A 21,956-nucleotide genomic window follows, 5' to 3' on the forward strand; every position below is an offset into this window, starting at 1 on the left:
GTGGGACCCGCGGCGGGAGGCGCCGAGGGGACGCGGGGGATGGACGGGGGCGGGCGGGGGGGGGCCGCCGTCCCGGAGAAGTTGTGCGGAGCTGGGTGAAAGTCCGCCGGGGGCGGGGGGGGAGGTGGGCGCCCTCGGGGCGGCTCGGCCGGGGGAAGCGGGAGCCCTGCGGAGCCGCCTCGCGGGATGGGGGGGGAGCGGTGGGGCCGCTCGGAGGGTACCCAGCTTTGTCCGGCCCCGCCTGGGGGCTGGGGTGTCCGTCAGCCCCGACCCCGGCGGCAGCGGGTCCCGCAGGAGTTTGCGCTCCGCTTCCCCGCAAGTTGCGCCGTGGGGAGAGACACACGAGCGGGGAGGGGGGAGGCGGGGGATCCTGCCCTGCCGACAGGCGCTGAGACGGCGCTACCGGCCACAGGGACCGGGGGAGCAGCGGTGGCACCGGGGGAGCCGGGCGGGCGGGTCACCGGGAGCGGGGCGCGGGGGGAGTCCTGTGCCCGTGGCGGAGCTGCGCGGGGCCGCGCTCCGCATCGCCGCCCGGTCCGCGGCGGGGCCGGGGAGGCTTCCTGGAGGGTTTTTTGGCAGCGGCGGGGCGGTAGTCACGTCCCTCGGCCCGACGGGTGTCTCCCCGCGGGCTGGCGGCGGCGAGGCTCGCCGGGGTACCGGTGTCTCTCGGTACCGACTCGCTATCTAAACGGGCGAATCTCGGGCGGCTTCCGCGTGTGAAGGATGGGTACCGGGGGAGCAGCTGAACTTAGCTGTCATCATCACAAAATCCAAGTTCGCATTTCCAGACCGCCGGAGCCGTTGCGCCGGGGCGATAGCGCTAAGGCGTGGGGAGGGACGGGGCTGTGTCCCTGCCCGCCCAGCGCCCCGGGGGGACCCTCCGGTACCCGCCGCCGGGGCCGAGCCGGGGCCCCGCACCTGCCCGCGCCGCCCGGCGGGCGAGGCCCCGCGGCGCAGCTCGCCCTCGCCTGCAAACACCTCAGAATGTGCGAACTCCAACGGTACTCCGAGATTGAGGTGGTTTTTGGTTTTTTTAATTGCACATTATCAGAACTCGCCGCTCCTGTTTTGAATTCCGGCGTGCGGGACGTGGGGAGCCGCACTTCATATAGTCATTCTCCGTTACGTGCGTCTACAGAGCTTAATTTTTCTCCAGTACACAAACATGGGGTGAAAAACGCCGAAAGGGAAAGCGGCTGGGCACAGTTAGGTTTTAGAAAGCCTGTATCCGAGTATCCAGTCCTGCGTGCACACCCAGGCTGCACATTAAGCGTCAGGGTAGTCTTTCCAGTATCGGTGAACCCATTCACTGAAATTAATTTAAAGATGTATGCTTTTTGCTGAAAAGTGTATGTGTTATGGCACATTTTCATGCAATACCGATACAATAATACATTTGAGTTTGAGGAGCCCTCTTGAATAAATTAATCGCATAAGTTACATTATCTGAAAAAGATGGGTAACTTCCATCAGTACTTAAATTTCATGCAAATAGTAGAATTTATAGAAAAGTCAAGATCACTTTAAATAGTCTCAGAGGTTCACAGAGCTCGTAAATTTCAGGGACATTATTTAGCTTTAGAGGGTTACTGCTTTTAGATATAATAAAAAGTACTTGAACTTAACCAATCTTTATTTCTTTATATTCAATTCAGACATGCTGAATTGCTAGAATGTCTTTTTGTTGTTGGAGGTGGAAATCTTTTTAAAGCAGGCTTAATATTATATGCCAAAAATTACCAGTTTGACTGCTCTTTTAGGTTGTAATGAGGAACAGCAGTTAAGTTCTTATTTTAAAACACGCTAGTTTATCCTAAATATACAAGTGTTATTACCCAAGTGCTCTGCAGTTTTCAGCCTCTCTCGGTGGTGAATGGGGGATCCACTGGTCTGTCTGCTGTGCCTGGCTGCAGGAAGTATAAATGCGACGTCCCATGTATTTGCATCAGGGTTTTCCAGACCAAGTTTGGGTTTCTTGGTTAAAGTTGATACTGAATCAATTTTGATTGCCCATTGTCCGAGGTGCTAAGGATGTCATGCAGTGTGTAACAGCATCACATACAAAATGTTGCTTTTAATGGATGGCAAGTCTTTCTGTGGCTTTAAGCGCTAATAATAAGGATGAAGGCCTAAATCCCACAGTGAGCTCCACACAGAGTGAGACCATGGTTGGTGGATCTCTGTGAACACCAAGGCCGCTCACGCACCTTTGCAGAGCTAAGATCCACGCGACTGTAGCTCAGCCCTGGCCAGGGCTTGGCCACAGTCGGTGTCTGACTCCAGTTTGTGCTGGAAACTGTTCTTAGTACAGCAGTGTGATGTGCCAACAACACCAAGCTGTGTGGTGCTGTTGACACGCTGGAGGGAAGGGATGTGACATCCACAGGGACCTGGACAGGCTGGAGAGATGGGACCGTGCAAACCTCATGGAGTTCAACAAGGGCAAGGTCCTGCACATGGGTCGGGGCAATCCCAAGCACAAATCCAGGCTGGGCGATGAGTGGATTGAGAGCAGCCCTGTGGAGAAGGACTTGGGGGTATTAGTGGATGGAGAACTGACTGTGAGCCAGCAATGTACACTCACAGCCCAGAAAGCCAACCGTGTCCTGGGCTGCATCAAGAGAAGTGTGGCCAGCAGGTCGATGGAGGAGATTCTCCCCCTCTGCTCTCGTGAGACCCCCCCTGCAGTGCTGTGTCCAGCTCTGGGGGCACCAGATTAAGAAAGATATGGACTTGCTCGAGTGGGTCCAGAGGAGGCCACGAAGATGCTCAGGGGGCTGGAGCACCTCCCCTGTGAGGACAGGCTGAGAGAGTTGGGGATGTTCATCCTGGAGAAGAGAAGGCTCCAGGGAGACCCTGTAGTGGCCTTCCAGTACTTCAAGGGGGCTACAGGAAAGATGGGAAGGGGCTCTTTATCAGGGGTGTAGTGATAGGACAAGGGGTAACAGTTTTAAACTGTCAGAGGGTAGATTTAGATTAGCTGTACGTAAGAAATTCTTCACTGTGAGGGTGGTGAGGCACTGGCACAGGCTTCCCAGAGAAGCTGTGGCTGCACCCTCCCTGGCAGTGTTCAAGGTCAGGTTGGACGGGGCTTTGAGCAACCTGGACTAGTGGAAGGTGTCCCTGCCCATGGCAGAGGGGGGTGGAACTGGATGATCTTTAAGGTCCCTTTCAACCTAAACCATTCTATGATTCTGTATCTGTGATATTAACAGAGGAATACTTTGTGTTCAGACTTTTTTGTTGGCTTTTTGGTTTTGCAGTTACAGAGCTGCAGCTGAGGTGGGCACTGTGGTGGGTATGGGGAGAAGAACAAACAGGGGCTGATAATGTTCATGCTGGGTTTCCATACCCCATAGCACTGTCATGGGCTGTCCCATGCGGAAAACGCAGCCTTCTTAGGGCCTTCAAGAAATCCATCTGTGTCTGGGTTCTCTAGTTCAGCAATGCATTTTGCTTGGTGAGCTTGTATAAATAAATCTGTAGTGTCGCTACAAGTGACACCTGTAGTTTATTTATTTATTTTTAACAGGAAGCCACATCTACACTGAGAGGGTTTCCTGAGGTAGTAGGAGCAGCAAATCTTTTCTGGTAGAGAAGTGGTTGGACCTGTGGGAAGTCCAAGAAGGAACAAGGAATTATACCAAGATTTTCTAAGTGTAAATCTCTTTCTTGATTTCAAAGTCTGGTTTTACAGGTACCTCTGAGAATAGTCATACTGAAGTTGATGCATTTGCGGTAAATTTATAGGTTTGCGACTTGAGCTGTAATTTCAAATTACAGCAGGCTAATGCTGGGACTCTCCACTTAAATAAGAGCTTGGATTGACTGACTGAAGCATCCATAGCTGTCAGTTTATAAATAAATTGGGTACAACTTCATATCCAATACTTCCCCTGATGGTATTTTTAAACTCAGCTTCCCCTGGGCCAAGGCATCTAATAACAACTTCCATTAACAGTGCTATTGATGTTTCGACGATTGGTTTGATAAATTAGCCAGATTTATTTTCAACTCTGCTAAATGATGACTCATATTTATTGCCAAAATTACAGTTTTATGTGCAGATGATGTATCTGTAGAAAGGAAAATAGCTGTAAATTACTTGTGTTTCTGCTCATTTCTGGAAGTCTCTATCAAAGTGCTCAGACTTCTGTCACTTGAGCGCTTGTGTCGGGAGTGAATGTGGCTCCCTCAGTTCCTCTTAGACAGTACAAAAAAATGGTGTTTTTTATTTTGTAGCTTTTAAGAGCTGTCCTGGGGTCTTGGACAATGATGTTTAGCGATCGTTTTTAGAAGACACAACCATTCGATAGTCAGTGGACACAACATATTTGAAAAATATAATGTACCTGTATGACTTGCTGGTTGATGAATGTTGCTGTCTTTGCAGATGAAAAACTAAGATAATTCCTCTAGGTATTACCTTTGTGAGGCTTCAGTCTGTTTACAAAAAAGCAGATGATCTACACCACCTGGTGCTGCTTGCTGTTCTTTGTGTGTATAGAAGACAGACCTTTGAAATTTATAATCATTCTCTCCTGAGCCTCTTTTACTCTTCTAACTTAAGGTCTTTTTAAAATTGATTTTAAAAGAGAAAAAAAAAAGCCCGATTTTTTTTTTTCTTTACTGTATGCCATTTTAGAATCTACTACATTATTCTGCTTAAAAACAGGTAAGGAAAACTGGAATCAGACTGCATTGTGTTACACTAAATAGGGAAATTATTTGGTAAGCATTTAAATTATATGTTTGGTACACATACAAGGACAACTGACTACTGTTTACTTGACTGCGTTGATTGAAGAGCTGAATTTTCTCTGTCTCAGGACCAGTATCTGTGGTCACCAAACAAGGGGCGTATTCTAAAAGTACATCTGAACAAAAGAGAACAATCTGTGTTTTATTTTTCCATGACTAAAGCCAAAATAAATTCTATTTTTATGTCTTTCTTCGTTGCCTTACTTCTTTTTCCCCAAAACAGACTCTGATCTTGTAGGGGGAAAAATGTTGATGGATATCTGTGTCTGTCTAGAGCAGTATTCATCTTCATGGGGTTTTATCACGGCAAAAGGGCTCTCCACTGCCCCACTCAGGTAATTTTGAGCTTGATGTGTCAGGGAGAAACTTGAACTCTTAATCGTATACATACAACAGTTCCAGAAACTTGAAAGATTTCGTTAGGTAGTCAAGTCCATGTCGTCTGCTCTTGGTTATTTTCAGAATTGGCTTCAGGCTGAAATAAGAATTTCTGTTCTAGTACGTAATCCAAAGTGACTTTGCATTTTTCTTTCTTACCAACCTAGAGGAACTTTTTTCCGTGTTTTATTGCAGCACTATATCAAACATACTGGTTTGCAAGGTTCAACATAACGTCAGAAACATCAGGTAAAAAAACCCAATAAAAGTGGAGCAATAAAGTTATATTATTATGCCCAGAATATTTCATAAAGAGTTAACATCTGAATCTTAGCTTTAACTTTTAAATTCAATTTTGTACACTATATATATGCCATACTTATATCCGTGCGGGATCCAGAAAGAAGTATTACAGGCTTGCAATATCTGTTGAATATATGACCAGCAACGCAGGAAGCTTATGTGAAACTGTGGTGGTTTGGAATTCAAATTTTAGTGGATTCAAATTTTAGGGGAAGGCACGGGACGTGCCATCTTTCAAATGCTACATGTGGCCTTGATTCACTTTCTCTTTGCTGTGTGGCTCTTTCAGTGTAGTTTAGTCATGTACCCAGTTGTGGTGATTAGCACAAAAAGCCCGAAACTCATCTTCCATCTTCATTGCATTTCTAGTCTTCCTCTCTGAGCTCTGTGGAGCAGGGGCGAATGGGATCTTATTTTTGGTGTGACATCAGAAACATCATCAAGATCATCAGGGTCTTATTTGATATGGTATCTTGTAAATAGTCTGTGTACATACAGGATCTCAGGCAGCTTGAGAAAGCAGTCATACAAATGGCTGTATAGCACATAAGTGTGTTTCTCTGAGCATCTCAAATCCAGAAGTGATGAGTGTCTCTTCAGAAACTCACTTCCCTAATGCAGAAAACTTTACCAGGAACTTTCCAGTGCTTGATCCACCCTCTCCCCTGGGAACCTGCCAGGAGCACAGCCACGAAGAGGTTTCTGTTTGTGGATGCAGGGCAAGGCAATCGTGCCGATGCTGTCTTTCTCCTTTGTACCTCATGGTTCCCGTGCCTTTTTGCAGGTTTTCTGTGTCTTGCTTTCAAAACAGCATGTGGGAATCTGTGCAGCATAACACAACACCTGATTTTTCAGCATTTAGAGCCCTCCACTTTGCAGGTGGATTAAAGGGATTACTTAATGCAGTAAATCAAAAACTGTGAAACAGGGCAATCTTTTTGGCTCTTCTGTGTTTAAGTGAATTGAAGACACCCTGTAGGTTACATAGTTGAGGTCACATAGTTGAACGTACATATTGTATTAGATATTTTAAAACATACTTCCAGTATTTTTTTCCAGTATCTTCCAACTGAAAGTACTGCTTCAGGCAAGCTATTTTGATAATTAACAAGAGGGAGGAACTCTTTAAGTAAACAGAGATGATGTTTGATGTTATTCTGGAATTTGAAAGCCATCATCTTAGCATTTTTTAATAACTTGAGGGCATTCAGAGTTTACATGCATGCGTTACTGACTCACAAACATGAACACAGACTTTCTTCCCATTGTGCTAATAAGGATGAATGTAATATGTGATCCCTAGAGAGGTATCTTAGTTTTTGTTGTTGGGCTTTGTTGTTTTTCTTTGTTTTTTAAACTAAGAGAGCTTTGAGATGTACCTGAGCTATGAAAAAACTCATAGGTGTACAAGACTGTACTTTCACATGTTATACTTTCTTTAACATTGTACTGGAAGACGTAGACAGCCTCATCTGCCACTAGAGATGCCTGTGTCCTGCCAGCAGGTAGCTGTAATTTGTTGATGCCATCTTTGTAACTCTTAAAAGACCTGTGTCATATTTCAAGTCCATGCATTAGTCACGAAATCTTGGCTGTCTCAAACTCTGTCCCTTTCCTCTTTAATCATACACTTCTTTTACGCTCCACTCAGCTGCATCGAATAATGTTCATGAATATATGATAGTAAAAAGAACAATGCTGATGGTGACTGATGATGATAAATTACAGTATTTATCCATTAGGAAGGACATTGGATGACCTACAGATCTGAGGCTGAAGCTAAAAGACCTTTTCTAATCATTCTTATCACTGCTGGCAACAGCCATGTAACTTATTACGTGTTATTTATGTAGAGAATCTGTAAATAGTTTTGAACAATTCCAAACCAAGATAAAAGCCTTCTGACGCTTGGAGGATGTTGTCTAAGAAAATCAATTAGGAAGTATTAAACAATGTGATAATTTAAGGAAAATAAAGATTCTTTAAATGCTTTTGGGGGTTATTTTAGAGTGTTTGGGGCAATAGTTGCAATTTACATTCCTTCAGGGAGGAAAAAAAAAAGCACTTCATAGCTTTCCAGAAAACAAACTGGGCAAATGTTAGAGTTTTCTTTTTGGAAATACAGAGAGAATTCCAAACACTAGTGGGAAAACCATTAAACTTGTTTGAAATGCTGGGCGAGTACAAGAAACTAAATCAAACACTGCCAGTGCAACTGATCATTCATCATCTGTGTTCTTTCTGCTCCTGACGGCGCAGAGGTTGCTGACTTCCTTTCCCCCTTTCCCATCCTATGGCTTCAGAGACTAGTTAAATCAAAGCATTTAATATATATTAGGGAAGTCTTTCAGACTAAGGATTTGAGCTTAAATACACTTAATTAGGAGTAATGGTGTGCTGTGGTTTTGAATCTTATGGAAGAACTGTTTAAATTGGATGGTCTAATGACAGTTCTAAGTAAACACAAAATGGCTATAAAAATTGAGTGGCTTGAGTCAGAAAAAGTGCAGTTCAAGAAGATCTTCTTGATGTAGTCCTTGCTGGAAATCTCCTTTTTGCAATTCCTACCTTATTTCTGAAGAATTCTTCCAATATCCCAGTGCAAATAGCAACACAACAAAGATCCTACTAAAATGTTTAGTCAAGGGCCTTCTTGTTCTAGGATGCAGGTGATAGTATCGGGTAGTTAGATGTCATCAAGATTAAATATAAATTTAAATCTTCTTGAGATAATAAGCCCACAAAGTCAGAAGAGTTTGGAATGAATGGGTAGCTGCAACACAGAGAAATTAGTTGAAAATGTTCCTTTCCATTTTTAGTTCAAAGGTTCATTGTATTGTGGTGCATTGAATATATGTTACCTTTTGGTCCCTGAGATGGTTGAAAATATTTCTATATCCTGGCCTATTCTTAAAGTGCTTATTTACATGGATTTCTGCACTGAAGTCAGTGGGACTAATTATGTGAATAATGTCTGCAGGACTAGCCACATAACTTGCACCGTAGTAATTTTCATTATATCTTGGGGAAGAAAAGTCCTTTGGTATACAATAATATGGATCGAGCTGCAGTACTCAAGCTGTATGAAAGGTAGTTATCAAAATATTGTCACTGGCATTCTCTGAGGTTTATGGTAGTAAATGTTCAGTGTTGTGGCATGTTTTCAAATTCAAAAGGACAGACCTACATTCCTAATATTACATGCCAGACTCAGAAGAGGTTCCTGACGGCAGCTGTCAGTTTCTGCAAGTTGTTTGCTCACCGGATAGGAGGAAGACAGGGCTTATACCTGTATGTAGTACATACGTTTTCTTGTATGCCTTGCAGGGTCTCTACGTGCCATTCTATACCGAAGAGGGGATTTGCCCCTTTTTGGGTCCTGTTACTGTAGGTAGAAAGGAGCTTGATGTTACAGTCCTAACTAGCAGTGTTAAGACCCTACTGTTCTGATTTCATTATGGCATAACTAGTGACAACTGAAGGAAGGAGGGTGAAAGCTCATCTGGATGAGTTCGTGAAGACTCTAGTGAAGTCTTTTTTTTGTGACTATTTGGACTGTGTCCTTAGCTGTTTTCTTTTGTCCCTCTACACTCTCCTTTTAGACATGTTTCTGATTCCATAAAATGCTGTGTTCTGTGGGAGTGGTTCTGAGTGCTCTTACTGCTTTTTCCCTTCAGTTTAGTTACATCTCCATGTGATTCTCTCCTGTCCATACTTTTTTCCTCCAGCTTCCCATCTTTTATACACGGAGTTTTCCTAATAATATTCTTCAAACAGCCCTTCCACCTTTACCAGTGTTGTATTTCTCTTTGAAAGCTAAGCAACGTCTTTGTTGTCTTTGTTTTCTTACTTTTATTTTCCTATTGCTAATCATTTGAAGAACGTTGTCTCACTTAAGTGTACTGCTAGCTCTTGCCGACAGTGCAAGATGTGTCTCGGAACAGAGGACAGTAGTGTATATATGATGAATTTATGGTTTTTGATACTTCCATTGTGATGCAGTGAGTTCATTAGGTACTGGGAAGCCGTTAGTTTTGAGGGCATGGAAGACATCAGGCTTGCTAAACAAGAGTGTCATTGTGGTAATCTATCTCAGCTGCCCCAGTGGTGTCTTTAGTGGAAGTAATGGAAGGCAGACAGACATTTGATAGAATTTTATTCTGTTAGAATAACTCCACACTCTTAATTTCCCATCCCATAACATTAATATACAGTAAGCTTGTAGTTTAAAGAATGTTCTGAGCAGCAAATTAAAATGGAGTCATGCTCGTGGAATATATATTGATGCGTCAGAGGAAATCTGATTTCTTCTTATTTCTGGTCTATGATGTATTTATATAATAAACATTAATGGGCACTAGCAGAATGTTTTGGCTTTCGTGGTAGGTGGTGTCATCTTCCTAGAAGAATTTAGGAAAAGGAAGTTCTTCCTTTCTTCCTCATAGTATAATTAGCTGTAGCATAGAAACCCTCTGCTTATTCAAGAAAAGGAAAAGCTTCAGGAGAAGAGTCTTTAGTGCACTAATTCTGTGAGCAGTACGGCCCTGTGTATCAGTTCAGGGGATATCTTTTTACTGTATTTACATCCTATACACCAAACCCAAGAATCTGCTATAGCAGTCTCACACCATACAACCCATATGGAGAGATGATAGATAATTTCTGAAAGAAGCATATGCAGGGCCATATATCATGTCAGCAAGGGAATATATTCAGTGTGTAAAGAAAAAATAAGCTTCTTCACTGAAAATGTCCTTTTCTTGAAGTCTGTTTACCTCCCTCATTCCAGCCACCTCCCTGCATTATTTTTACTTGGGGCTGTGGTACCCAGCCCAGCTGGGGATCTAAATTGGGCTGGATCTTTTTATTCTAAAAACCAACCGACCCAGCTAACAACAAAAAACCCAAACCCGGAACAACTCTCCCCCTCAAAACCAGCTTTGCGAATGTTCCCCTTTATCCTTTTCTCCATTCAGGTTATACTTTATTGAATGCATTATTTGTATCGAGGAAACTGTCAATTATATTCTTCATAAATCTTGCCTCATTTCTGAGTGGGTAAAGATTCCTTTCTAAAATGTAAGCTAGACAACTAGCTGAAGCAATGCAAAACCAGCTTTTGCTTTAGTTCGTCTCACTGTTGCCAGCCTAAGTGGACTTAATAGCACTTCTTTCCTGGGATGAAATGGTGCTTCAGTAGAGGACTTTTTCTCTTCCCTCTAAAAAGGAAGAACAGTTTCTGCCAAAGTAATGCATTGGAAGTGTAAAGTAAATAAACGTCCTTACCTGCTGCTGTTAATATCTTTTAAACTGCTATAACTTACAAAGGTGTAATTCTCTTTACTCTTAATTACCTATTCCATTTCTTTTTGTCAGGCATCCTTCCATCTCCCCTGCAATGGGGTGGGGGAGATGTGAATGTGTTTGCGCATCTCTAGGCAAGGAAATACTTCCCACTGAAATAATATTCTTTGAGTGTTTGCATGTAAGCTTTCCCTTCAATGTTTCTTTGGTCTGCAGTAAATTTTGGTATTGCAGTGCAGTAACTCTTGGGTAAGCCCATGGTAGCATTTTAGTTTGGATTAAAAACGTACCAGTAAAACAAATCCTGATGATACTTACTGAACTTTTTGGTTTGCACCACAGAGCAGTTTCAGAGCGTGAACCGGATTCCTTTAGGATGAAATTAAGCAAGCTGATGTACTACAGGAGCACACTTGGGGTGTTCCAGCTGCTAATGGGTGTTTGGTCCCCAAGATCAGACTAGAACTGGTCTGTGTAACCCCCAGAAACACACAGGTTGTGGACATCAGGTCCTTAACATGAATGGTTTCTGTCTCCAGTTCTGTTCCCCTCTCCCTGCTAATATACACATAGATTTAACAAACACAGAAGGTGAATTTTAAGTGCATATATTTGAAAGTAATTGTATGCTTTTGTTTTGTTTTTCACTTGGTTTTAGGCCTGATGCAACTGCCTTGTAAAACTTCTTTTATTGCAACACCACATATCTTTCTTACATGTTTGGAAGAATTTGTTCGTTATTTTTCAAACATACCAGTGTTTGTTGCCTCCCCAGTTAAGATGAAAATACACGGGCATAAATGAATGGGTTGCAGGTGGTGAAGAGGTCTCGGTTTCACTAGAGAGATGCCTATGAGGACTGCTCTGAATTTGAGTATGGGAGAGACAGTAGACAAAAGGAAAGAAAACTAGTAAGTCTTGCTGTAGGTTTATAGATCATATGATCTTTTGTAACTGAGATTTTTCCATAGTGCTGCATAGGTAGGTGTATCTGAAAGAGTGCCGCTAACTTGGAAGAGGATGGAGATTAGGAAATCAGAGATGAAAAGCCCTTGTTATGTTCTTGGCTGGTTGAAGGATTTCTGTATAACTTGGGTGGGTTCTTGATGGCTGCAATTTCAGAAGCGTCTGCAGAGTTTGAGGTGTGTTGTTATTCTGGGAATTTGAAATGTCAGAGTTGCCTGTGTTGGACAAAAAGACGTCAGTGCATTCAAGATTATTTAAGATTTGGGAAAACTTGATTGCACTTTTAAAGTGTTATCGAGCAATAACGTGTGTCACTTATGGGGAGCAGTCTATTGGTAAGACAGTGGTTAGTAGTTAGCATGAGTCTAAACTTGCTGATATTTGTGTACTTATTTGAGAATAACACAAATATTTAGATTTAGGAATATGCTCACAATCCAGATGAGTTGCAGGAAGGTAGCGTTATTGGTAAGCTGGCTAAGCCTTTGCATTTCTGCCCTGAAGACAGGAACTTGAGATGCTATTAAATGTAGCAATCACAGTGGTTGTCATTTAAAGCACAGTTACTACTACCAAAGTATCACGCTTCCATAAGGCTGTGTTTGCTGTGCCACTGGAGCTGCTCCATGGGTGGCTGCGATAAAGTGTGTGCTGCTCCTGCCGAGGGATTATGGCAGAGTTTGTTAATAGCCACCCTCAAAACCATCTACGCAGGCTGATGCTGGAAATGCCACGTGCAAGATTTTCCATTCGTTTCAGTACAGATTGCTTCTGCGCATGGAGTTTCACTGAGAAAATTTGTGAAGTCGTGAAAAAAGACTGCATTAAAAATACACTGATGGGAAGGCAAATTAGTTTAATCTTATTTTCTTGTACTATCCATTCCCCATCTATTATTCTAGGAAAATACTGCTAGATTGTAAATAATGAGGCTACTTTTGAACTTCAGGTGTGATCCAGTATATCTTTCAGTGGTTGGCTATAAAGTGGTTAATAGGGCAAGCTTCAAGGCAGCATTTTATGTGAATAATTCTGTGGTTTTGGCTAGAATTAGTATTCCTTGTTTGTTGAATCCCAGCAGGTAAGGGCTGTAAATTCCTGGTCAGTTCTGGCTGTTGGCATAATCCCGCATGACCCAGCTGCACAGGATGGAGTCTTAACCACTCACCTATTTTTCAGTAATCTGGAGCCACCGAGGACCCAGTACTAAGTGTTGCTTTCCTATCAGTTTGAATCTTTCCATCATTTGTAGGAACTCGCACTACTAATAAGGATAAGAGGAGCAGCACATGAATTTGTTAACAAATTGCAAAATAACTGAGGAAACGAGCTTTTTTTTGTGTCAGTCTGTCTGCCTGTGTTGCACTAGGACAGTGTGCTCAAGTACAGTATAGAGTAATGAGCCATAGACACACTTACATGGAAACCATTTCCCTTAATGAGGGGAATGGCAAAGTCTGTTTTACTGTAGTGGATTTCCATTACAAGCAGGGAGTCCAGCACATCCAGCATCTAAAATGTGTGCTGGGCCAAGCTTGGTGGAAACGAGGTATGTAAAAAGGAGGGATGGATGAGACTAAATCCCTCACTATGACTAGTTAAGGGAGGGAACAGATAGACGATAAGAAGTGCCTTCCAGGTGCTGGTCTGTGTTACATTCAGGTGCCTCATCTTGCAGAAATCATAACAAGAACCAACAGGTACATAAAAGAAAAAAAAGAAAGTGAAATATGGAGATAATTTTTTAAGTGAGGCCATTTAACCCTTGGGATAGAAATGCTGAGGTAAGTTTTGAACTCTCTGCCTTTTGATGTATTTGACCTAAAAATCATTTCCAGAAAGATGCCCAAGCAAAAATTCTTGGCGCCTGGGCAGAGGTGTCTGAGTGAAATGTAATGGGTTGCAGTCTACAGGAGGTGAAATAATGGGAGTCCCTTTGATGTCTTGGTGAATGAGTGAATTATTAGTGGTTTTACCATTGTTGATAGTATAAATGAACTCCTAAAGCAAAAAAATACCTTTTTTACCAATCATCTCTTTTTTTCCCCCCTTCTGCTGCTTGACAATGATAGAAAGTTCCTCCTTCCCTTTTTATGTGCTATTGTAAATCTTTGTTGTAATAGCAAAGGAATAATAGGTTATCTTATATATGAGCTAAAGAGAACTTTTCCTGAAGACCTGCAGTCTAAGATATGAAATCCTACTGTTAGGAAAGTTTCCATGCAGCACCTGACAAAACTTAATATGTATTTACTCTTGGATCTGAAAGCTGCAGCTGTGACTATGAAAAGGATTCTGAAGTCTGCCCTTTTGCTGCCTGTGGTCGGTATTCATCCATGGGCTGGTGTTAAGTCTGGTTCTAGGACCCTAGTCTGACTGTCAGTACTATGCAAACTTCCTTCTTTTTTTCTTTTTTTTTTTCCCCCCCTTTTTTCTCCTTGACAGCTCAGGAATTTTAATTATACTGCATCTCACTTGCTATATAAATTTTGAGGAAAATACTTGTTTCTTTTCTGATTTTTATTGCGTGGACTATTGCAGTGAAGGAGACTTAATGAGGTCTTCCTTGTGAATATGCACAGTCGTGGTTCAGTTAAAGCAGGCCCAAAAATACATTAACACTTGTTTTGTGGCTTTAGCAGGTACATGCTTGGCCGTGCAAATGAGTAACGTCCACCTAGCTCAAGTGGAGTAACTCTATCTGTTTGGTGTATCAGTTATTCTGTACCTCGGGGAGGTATTTTCCTCCTAACAAGAAAAGTTATTTTACATCTGGTATATTTGGACTTGATTTTCAGACTGGGTCAGATCTAAAATTTTCTTTTGCCATATTGTATCTCTCTTCCTGGCATTGCACATGATAGGTAGACAAATCCTGTATTTCAAAGTATTTGTAGAAGTCGTGGTTAGTCATTGAAAATGAGTTAACTGTTTCTATGAAGGCTCTCAGGTTTACCTGATAGATTACTGGGAGGATTTTGCCCTTAAGGACTTTCTTGAGGTTCCTGATATGGAGAAAACTGTGCTTTGAGATTAAATTATTCAGCAAGTGTTTTTCAAAGTAATTAAAGCTTCTAGCATTTAATGTTTTATGTATGCAGATTAAAAATGAAGGTTGATTAAATCACACAAAGGGAAGTTTATTCACAAACGGTAGACGGTAATGTCTCTTTTGTGACTGGTGGAGCACTGTTGAGCCTACTTCATTATATCAAATATTGAACTGTTATATTACTGCAATTTTTTCTAAGTGATGGCATAGTTAAGAAATGGGAAGTAGAATTTGATGCAGTACAGCCCTGGCTTTGCTAAATAGTGCAGAATACTTATTTTTCTGTCAAGTATCTGATTTATAGACAATTTTTCAGCTTGTGTTTTTGAACTGGCCAGGCGAGCTCTACAAAACTCAACAAGATCAAGAGGCAGGCCAAAGTAATGATTTTCTTGTTGGAAAGTAATAGACATGCCAGTATAGCATGTAATAACAGCAGTTTTTACAGCGTGGTGCAGAACAGTAGGAATGTGAAACACATACGTTACATAAATTATCTGTGCATAAGTTTCTGCCGAGTTCTGTGCTACAGTAACTCATTTGTGCTTTCTTTTTCTTTTCTTCCTTCTTTTTTCCAGTCACTTAGAGTTTCAATGCATGAACTCCTTCACCCTTTTAAAAATTTTGCTTGGCTATCTTCTCTGGATTGAGTACCTCATCCTTTGGATACATATACTTGCTGTTCAGGAATCAGTGAATGGTCATCTTTGAAATCTAACAGCAAATCAAACCTCACTGTTGCAGGTGCCTGTGTAGATGACGTGCACACTCGTGTGCACACCAAGAGATAGATATGGACTCATTGATGACTGGCATATTTTCATATTGGATGGAAATTGTTCCCAAAGTTGCTACACAAAAACATTTTCCTTCATCATCCTAAGGAAACAGGGCATGTATGATCACATGAAAATGAAGATAGTCATCAAAACCATCACATTGAATGAAAATATACAGTAGGTTTTGTGACTCCATGGGTTTCCCAGTGGTTTCCCTGGCAGGATCTTTCCACTATCCAGTGGGTGCACCTTCTGATATAACAGAGGGACAAGGGTTTGTCCTTTATCCCAAAAGTGAGAGATCCCACCTTCATATGGGATTGGGCAGGCTGCCCATGACTGCTTGGTGCTGTGTTTCTTGGAGGTAAGAAATGCCTTCATCTGATAGAGACCACACGTCATTAACTTGGGTCAGCCAAGTCTGGTCCCATCATCATGGCAGAAATAATCACCAGCTGAATTACTTGCATACTCTTGTGGTGTGTTTAGCAGGTATTGCTTAGAGAAGATACTTCTTGTGCCCAGTAGATCCATAGTTATGTCTTGAGAAGCATGCAACATTTCTAATACATCTGCAGGATTTTTCTTTTCTACCATCTCATTAGGAACATACGATTTCCATTCAACAAGTGGAACTTTCTGTTGATGATAATTAAATTTTCCAATACTGCTTGCTTACAGCACTGACAGTTCATCAAAGCAAGAAAAGAAAGTTATTTTTATTTTTCAAAAGAAATAGTTTAGTTCTAGGTGACTGATCAGGTTAAATCCAGGATCAAATGACTAGGCTTTAAATGACAGCCTCTGTGTGGCTTGCTCCAGGTACACTGCAGTTAAATCTGAATTCTTAGTTTTAGCACAGACGTTGGTTGGACTCCAGGCTGTACAATGTATAAAACTTTTTTTGGGGTGGGGGAAGGAAGTAAGTTCTTGCATTTTAGGAACTACAATCTCAGCTCCAGATGATAAAATTGTAAACAATTTGTGGTGGAGCAAATGCAGAGGGGGAATGTTCTTCAGCACATTTTGGCATTTCATGGTTATTCTGAAGTCAGATCAGAGAGGACAGGAAAGACTGGCTGGGATGAGGAGTGGGCAGAAAGGGAGGTCTCTGTTGTGAACTTCTGAAATAGGACATCAAGCCAAGACTGGCTTGGCTTTTCCATCTGGAAGATCATGTGAACTGACTGTGCTGGACTGAGAAGCCTGTGCGGAGAGGGAGCCTGATGGCTTTGTAGAGCTCTCTGTAGCCTTGGGTGCCTGCTTGAGCTTTATCTCCCATTCATTTGGGGTTCCTCCAACACTGGTAATTTTTTTTCCCCTTCCCTCTCTCCTGTTAACGATAGCGGTATTTTACTGAATGCCTGTGGTGTCTAGAGAGTCATGTATATAATCTGTGTGCACACATGCAGATCACGATGGGCTTCATCAGTACTGCTGTGGAAAGTCCTCAAGTTCCAATTTCCTCTCTTTATCCTCTTTCCTACCAAGAAAAAGAAAAACAACAAAGAAATGCCCAGTACGTAAATTTACAGTATCCACCACATGCTGTGTGAGTGAGATAACTGATCTGTCCAAATATTTCTTTGTTATTCTAAGTCTCCTTTCTTGGGTGTTTTTGTAAGGGATACTGCCATAGTAATACTGGGGTTTTATACTCTTCCGATAGTGTTCCTTGGTCATGGTGAAGATCTGGAAGTATATTCTGAAGTACACCAACCGAGATGGTGTGTTGCCTTCAGTTTCACTGTAAAGCCCTGCAACGCTGTTTTCTCCTTAGACAAGTCAGACTTGTTTCAGTTCCTCTAATAACTCATAATTCTGATTTATACTTTTTCATCATTTTTGTATGTTTTATATAAATGCGTACATTAGGCTTTGTCCTGCGGTATGTCTTGTGTTTTCATTTCTGTACTCATCAGCCTATGTGATGCATTATATACAGCTCACCCCTCTGTCTGTGACTCCTCCAGTCTCTCTCTTTCACAGCAGCCAGGGAGGGGTACTGCACCTCCTAATCATTTCTGCAAAACGCAAAGTCCCCAGACGAGTATCTGTACCCACGAGTATCTGTGCAAAGCTTAGAATATGTGATGCATCATTTCAGGCTAGAATTAAGAGCCCTAATTGTGGAAGAGAAACATGTGAAGAGTGTAAATCCTTAAAATTTCATGGGCATTTGAGGGATTTGCAAACATCATCAAGTAAACTAGTGAACTCTGTGAAATATCTTGAGGGACTCTTCATCAGTTTTCACCAGTTCTGTAGAAAACACAATAATAGCTGTTTCTTAACCAACAAAGGTTTCAGATTTTCATTCCACTGGGATGGAAACTTGCAGATGATATTAATAGATTTTTCTACATGGGAAAAGATTCTGCCTTTTGAATGGTTTCGTCCTACCTTACAGAAATGTTTTTTTGATCAGGTTACATCGGAGAAAAGGAAGATAGTGACGGAGATAATCTTTTCATGTTATGAAGATATTTTCCATAATAAGTCTCTTGCAAATCCACCTTTGATGAACCAGTGACACCACAAAGTGCTTTGTTTTGTTTTTGTTTTTTTTTTTTCTTTTTGTGCTGTATTTCATGGCTATTCCTTGTCCCTGTTACTCTCTGCTACCAAAAAATTCTGAACCTGTTATCATCTGAGACCTTCATGCATTTATGGATTAAGTTTTTAAGTAATATTTATGGAAAATACATCTACTTTCTGATCATGTTACAGTCTTCTTCTGAGACTTAGAAGTGTCTGTACCACACCTTGAAGTGTTTGAAAACAACTCTCTGTTATCAAGATTTAACATCACTTGGGAAAAATCAGAAGTTAGTCGGCTTTTAAGATACTGCCCAAAGGCAATGCATTCAGGATGCAGCCTTCTCTTATGTTGGTGAAGCATGAAATTTAAGACTCTCCAGAAGTTCACCTCGAGTATAAAACTTCTAAGTGAAAACAGGATTTGGAGGCTGCCATGAGGTTAATCTGGGTGAGGGTGAGTTGTTTTCACCAAGAAAAGCCTGTTCCTTTATGGATCTTTGAACCAGGGCTTTTGGTACAGAGGCACACAGCTCTGAATCTGTCAAAGTTGCTGAAATATCCCATCTTTTTTAGTGAGCAATGAAAGATTTTTGTACAAGGTTGTAGGACCTTTCATTATTTCTCTTCAGAGAAGCCGCTGGTTTTTTTGAGGGCTCCGTTCTTCAGCTACATGGCACCAAAGACTTTATTTCTCTAGTTTTGTACTTGAACAGTTCCAGTTCAATTCTGAGAGAGCAGATGGTTGATTAGTGTTTCTGAAGGTTTTAGTTATATTGTGATAAGGCTTCAGTCCTCATCCAAGATTGGGTTGCTTTTGAACATCAAGGGAAACAGACGCATTTTTATAAAATCTAAATAGATAGGGTAAGTATCAAGTGGATAAAAGATAATACTGTTATCCCCATTTTCCATTTTTCTATTTCGTTTTTTTAAAATGGGAATAAATTGCTGTGGTCTGACAAACCTACCAGCAGCTTGCATTGGCTGCCTCTGAAATGGGGATGGTGTCTTTCCATGTAGAGTACAGAGGGAAGAGTATTTCTTTCTCTTGAAGTGATTAGATTTAAAAAAATCAGTACATAAGCAGAATATTGGCAAATAATCCCATCAAACTGGAAAAAGAGGCAGTAAATTTGTATATTGGGAAAAGAAGTAGCTTCAGGGTATCAGTGTGGCTTGGTTGGAAACCTTTAACTAGAACCTTAGGATCATTTTCATGGTGACCTTTCTTGCTCAAGGACTTTTGGTGAATATTAATAATTTTATGCACGTAATGAATGAATTTAAATTAATATCTTTAGCATATCCTGTAGTCTTAACTTGTATCTACTGCAATCTGTGTTATAATTATATGTATATACTGACTTGGAGAGTTCACTCTCCACCCCGCCATTGGTATTTTGAACCCTGGGATAAGTTCTTGCCATTTGGGCCATGCCAAGTGTTGAGCTGTTGTGTTCCTGCTTTGCTGTAGTACCCCAGAACCTTGGGGGATGGGGGTGCATTCATCCCATTTCACAGCTGTAACACTGACTTTCTCCCCTTCTTTTTGGGTGTGTGTCCCTCATCAGTCCTTTCAGAGTCTAAATATAATTTCTGGAAGAAACAGTGTGGTTTATTCTGAGTTTTATTGTTTTGCCACTGACTAGTTTTTTTGTGCCTGGATTTATGATATCTAACATGTATAAAAGCTATTGTCTGCCCTTCCCCTCCTGATTATTCTTCTTTTTCTTTCAACATACACTCACATCCCTGGAAGATGTAAATTGAGTTTAGAAGTTTGGAGGCACCAAATAAGTTCTGATACTAAACCAAGCTGTAATTGGATGTAATGATACCTGCTTCCCAGGACAGTGTACATTTTGGGTAGTTAACATTTGTGAAGCAGTTTGATATGCTACTATGATAGGTGCTTTGAAAATGCAAAATGTTGTTATTATTCCCCAAAATACAGGGCTTCCCACTAGAAGTGCTCATAAACATGTAGCTGTTACTGTTGAGATTTACTTAAGTCTTGATCTTGGGATATGTGCTGTGTAAATTCAGTTGGAGATTTTATTGATATTTTTCATAGAAATTAATGAAGCTACAGGTAGCCCTGCTGCTCAGAGAATAGCTGTATTCTAATTCACTATGCTATGGCTTTGAAGAAACCAGCCTTACAGAAGTTTCTTCATTCTTACAAGATATTGAACTGCTAATGCTGGATATGATCCATATTAACCCTTGACTCTAAGCGATATTGCTTAGAGCAAATAACTCTTCCCTCTAAGCAACTCTACTCCACAGCATAAACTGATCTTGAAAGGAGTAACAGAACAGTGAGTAAAAAGCTTTAATCCAGACATCCAATCTCTGAACATTAAGCTAAAGCTCCAAATTCCATTTTCCTGGTCAGAAATCTACGTAACAAAACCACCAGTTATCTGGATGTCATCTGCCTCTTGCTCCCCTGCTGCTGGCCAGTGTGAAAGGCTCCTGCAGGAGCATATGTGAGTCGATCATGATACAACCGTGATATCAAAAAAAAGATATTGCAACAGTTTGTGGTATTTTTATATTATTAAAATCACAGATTTCAGACAAGGTGTTGGCAGACTAAATGCTGGAAGAGGGGTGCGGTATGGGCAAGACACCCACTGTGCACCACGGTGCAGACCAGTGCACACAAAGTGTCTTGGGTCCCATGAAATGGGGGTTACACCAGCACCCAGCGGTGCTGCTGTCCTTTGGACCGCAGCGTTTTGAACCGTCGTAATGGAGAAGGCTGGGGAAGGGGACGGACACGTGGCAGCAGCATGTGCAGCGGGGGCAACGCAGCAGAAGTGTAGTGTCACAGATGCTGCAGCATCAGCACTTGGTAATTTTGGTATTATCTGGTTCCATGTGCAGCCGGGATGCTGTGGCGGTGTCAGTGTGTTACCTGTCACCAGCATATTGCTGGCAAAGCGATTTCTTACTCCACCTTGTTAGTGGGTATGAACAGGATGATTTGCCACCGTTTGGAGCTGGAGATGCTGAAGTGTGGTTTCACCTCTCCCAGCCATTGGCAGACCTGAGAAAAAAGTCACAGATTGATTTTTGCAGACTCATTTCTCTGGAGTGGGACGTGACTGATCAATATTCAGAAATGCCAAATGCTCACAATATCCAGCCTGGAGTACCTGGCCTCCACTCTAAGGCAGAAACGATTACAAACCAGTAAACAGTAACCAATTTTCACGCCACTGGGACAAAGCCTTTTCAAATAATTACTTGAAAATACAACTTTGAAACATGTATTTTCTGTTTTTCTAGTTCTATTTATCAGATAAGCATCAAGTTGTTAAAATTAATCATTTACAAATTTCTTTGAAGCAAAACACTACAGCTCTGACTGTATTGTTATTAATCTCTTGAGTTTACCAACATGTGGACATCAGAAGGGATGTTGTTTTGCTTTGATTAGGCTCTTGTGGATAGAAAACAGCACATGCTCTCCCCATCTGCTTCATTAAACTGTAAAACCGATTCATTTTTAAAATATATTTTAATGCATAGGCATTAAATATTTTTGTGGAGCTTGAGTAGCCATTTGACTTTTGTATTTTTAAAGCAGACTTAATCTGCTGTTCTAGGTTTCTGGGTTGCTTTTTGTTCTTTGGGGTTTATTTTAACTTCTTTTTAATTTAAAAGTCTTCTTACCTGACTTTAAGCCTTTAGATGATGTTCTTAAATCAGCAGGGACAATGAAACAAATTTTAGGTATTTTAACAGAACAATTCAGGTCATCAGTCTTTTGCTGTTAATTATAGAGGGAAGCCTGGGTGACTTTGCTCTTACATTAGATGTCTACAATGATGGTGAAATGAATCTGGATCTTAGCATGGTGA

At 41.5% G+C, this 21,956-nt stretch overlaps 1 protein-coding gene across 2 annotated transcripts in view; it reads left to right on the top strand.

The window, feature by feature from the left end:
• Positions 1–21,956, top strand: part of DPP10 (dipeptidyl peptidase like 10) — a 555,641-nt gene that overhangs the window by 260,702 nt on the left and 272,983 nt on the right. The gene's annotated exons all lie outside the window — the stretch shown is intronic.

The sequence above is a fragment of the Strix aluco genome, chromosome 6 (assembly GCF_031877795.1).
Source record: "Strix aluco isolate bStrAlu1 chromosome 6, bStrAlu1.hap1, whole genome shotgun sequence".
Classification (NCBI taxonomy): domain Eukaryota; kingdom Metazoa; phylum Chordata; class Aves; order Strigiformes; family Strigidae; genus Strix; species Strix aluco.